The sequence below is a fragment of the Schistocerca americana genome, unplaced genomic scaffold, assembly GCF_021461395.2.
Source record: "Schistocerca americana isolate TAMUIC-IGC-003095 unplaced genomic scaffold, iqSchAmer2.1 HiC_scaffold_16, whole genome shotgun sequence".
Classification (NCBI taxonomy): Eukaryota; Metazoa; Arthropoda; class Insecta; order Orthoptera; family Acrididae; genus Schistocerca; species Schistocerca americana.
The window spans coordinates 359,500-362,826 of record NW_025725687.1 but is presented as its reverse complement, the minus strand read 5'-3'; positions in this window follow the sequence as shown (position 1 = coordinate 362,826).

The following is a 3,327-nucleotide window of genomic DNA, read 5'->3' as shown; positions in this document are numbered from 1 at the left end:
CATAACCCACAATGCCGACTTAAGTACAAGAGGACAGACACTCTGCCTTTCTATAATTTGAACCTCTCCAGTGAGTCCAGTTTTAGATTGCGATCATTCACTTCAGGTTTACTGTATCTCTTGGACCTTCTTATTGACGATGTAACAGAGAAATTGCATCCGAATTTAATACAAAAGGCACAATGCCGACTTAAGAACAAGAGGACTCACACTCTATTTTTTTTATGAGTTGAACCGCTCCTGTGAGTCCAGTTTCAGATCCCGATTCTTCACTTCAGGTTTACTGTATCCCTTGGACCTTCTTATTGACGATGAAACACAGAAATTGCATCCGAATTTAATACAAAAGGCACAATGCCGACTTAAGTACAAAAGGACTGATTTTTTAACTTTCTGTGATTTGAACCTCTCCTGTGAGTCCAGTTTTAGATTCCGATGTTTTACTTCAGGTTTACTGTATCCCTTGGACCTTCTTATTGACGATGAAACACAGAAATTGCATCCGAATTTAATACAAAAGTCCCAAAGCCGACTTAAGTACAAGAGGACAGACACTAAAAACTATCTATGATTTGAACCTCTCCTGTGAGTAAAGTTTTAGATTCCGATGCTTCACTACAGGTTAACTGTATCCCTTGGACCTTCTTATTGACGATGAAACACAGAAATTGCATCCGAATTTAATACAAAAAGCACAATGCCGACTTAAGTACAAGAGGACTGACACTCTACTTTCATTGAGATGAACCTCTCCTGTGAGTCCAGTTTTAGATTCTGATAGTTCACTTCAGGTTTACTGTATCCCTTGGACCTTCTTATTGACGATGAAACACAGAAATTGCAACCGAATTTAATACTAAAGGCACAACGCCGACTTAAGTACAAGAGTACTGACACACTAAATTTCTATGATTTGAACCTCTCCTGTGAGTCCAGTTTTAGATTCCGATGCTTCACTTCAGGTTTACTGTGTACCTTGGACCTTCTTATTGACGATAAAACACAGATATTGCATCCGAATTTAATACAAAAGGCACAATGCCGACTTAAGTACAAGAGGACAGACACTCTAACTTTCTACGATTTGAACCTCTCCTGTGAGTCCAGTTTTAGATTCCGATGCTTCACTTCAGGTTTACTGTATCCCTTGGACCTTCTTATTGACGATAAAACACAGAAATTGCATCCGAATTTAATACAAAAAGCACAATGCCGACTTAAGCACAAGAGGACTGACACTCTACCTTTCTATGATTTGAACCTCTCCTGTGAGTCCAGTTTTAGATTCCGATCCTACACTTCAGGTTTACTGTATACCTTGGACCTTCTTATTGACGATGAAACACAGAAATTGCATCCGAATTTAATACTAAAGGTACAATGCCGACTTAAGTACAGGAGGACTTACACTCTAACTCTCTATGATTTGAACCTCTCCTGTGAGTTGAATTTTAGATTCCGATGCGTCACTTCAGGTTTACTGTATACCTTGGACCTTCTTATTGACGATGAAACACAGAAATTGCATCCGAATTTAATACCAAAGGCACAATGCCGACTTAAGTACAAGAGGACTGACACTCTAACTTTCTATGAGTTCAACCTCTCCTGTGAGTCCAGTTACAGATTCCGATGCTTCACTTCAGGTTTACTCTATACCTTCGACCTTCATATTACCGATGAAACACAGAATTTGCATCCGAATTTAATAAAAAAGGCACAATGCCGACTTAAGTACAAGAGGACTGACACCCTAACTTTCTATTATTTGAACCTCTCCAGTGAGTCCAGTTTTAGATTCCGATGTTTCACTTCAGGTTTACTGTATCCCTTGGTCCTTCTTATTGACGGTGAAACAAAGAAATTGCACCCGAATGTAATACAAAAGGCACAATGCCGACATAAGTACAAGAGCACTGACACTCTAACTTTCTATGATTTGAACCTCTCCTGTGAGTCCAGCTTTAGACTCCGATGCCTCACTTCAGGTTTACTGTATGCCTGGGACCTTCTTATTGACGATGTAACACAGAAATCGCATCCGAAACATAGAAAGTTATGTACAAGATTACTGACACTCTAACTTTCTATGATTTGAACTCATTGAAAGTTTTAGATTCCGATGCTTCACTTCAGGTATACAGTATCACTAGGACCTTCTTATTGACGATGAAACACAGAAATTGCATCCGAATTTAATACAAAACCCACAATGCCGACTTAAGTACAAGAGGACTGACACTCTAACATTCTATGATTTGAACCTCTCCTGTGAGTCCAGTTTTACATTCCGATGCTTCACTTTAGGTTTACTGTATCCCTTGGACCTTCTTATTGACGATGAAACACAGAAATTGCATCCGAATTTAATACAAAAAGCACAATGCCGACTTAAGTACAAGACTACTGACACTCTATCTATCTATGATTTGAACCTCTCCTGTGAGTCCAGTTTTAGATTCCGATCCTTCACTTCAGGTTTACTGTATTTCTTGGAACTTCTTATTGACGATGAAACACAGAAATTGCATCCGAATTTAATACAAAAGGCAAAATGCCGACATAAGTACAAGAGGACTGACACTTTTAACTTTCTATGATTTGAACCTCTCCTGTGAGTCCAGTTTTAGATTCCGATGCTTCACTTCAGGTTTACTGTATACCTTGGACCTTCTTATTGACGATGAAACACAGAAATTGCAACCGAATTTAATACTAAAGGCACAACGCCGACTTAAGTACAAGAGTACTGACACACTAAATTTCTATGATTTGAACCTCTCCTGTGAGTCCAGTTTTAGATTCCGATGCTTCACTTCAGGTTTACTGTGTACCTTGGACCTTCTTATTGACGATAAAACACAGATATTGCATCCGAATTTAATACAAAAGGCACAATGCCGACTTAAGTACAAGAGGACAGACACTCTAACTTTCTACGATTTGAACCTCTCCTGTGAGTCCAGTTTTAGATTCCGATGCTTCACTTCAGGTTTACTGTATCCCTTGGACCTTCTTATTGACGATAAAACACAGAAATTGCATCCGAATTTAATACAAAAAGCACAATGCCGACTTAAGCACAAGAGGACTGACACTCTACCTTTCTATGATTTGAACCTCTCCTGTGAGTCCAGTTTTAGATTCCGATCCTACACTTCAGGTTTACTGTATACCTTGGACCTTCTTATTGACGATGAAACACAGAAATTGCATCCGAATTTAATACTAAAGGTACAATGCCGACTTAAGTACAGGAGGACTTACACTCTAACTCTCTATGATTTGAACCTCTCCTGTGAGTTGAATTTTAGATTCCGATGCGTC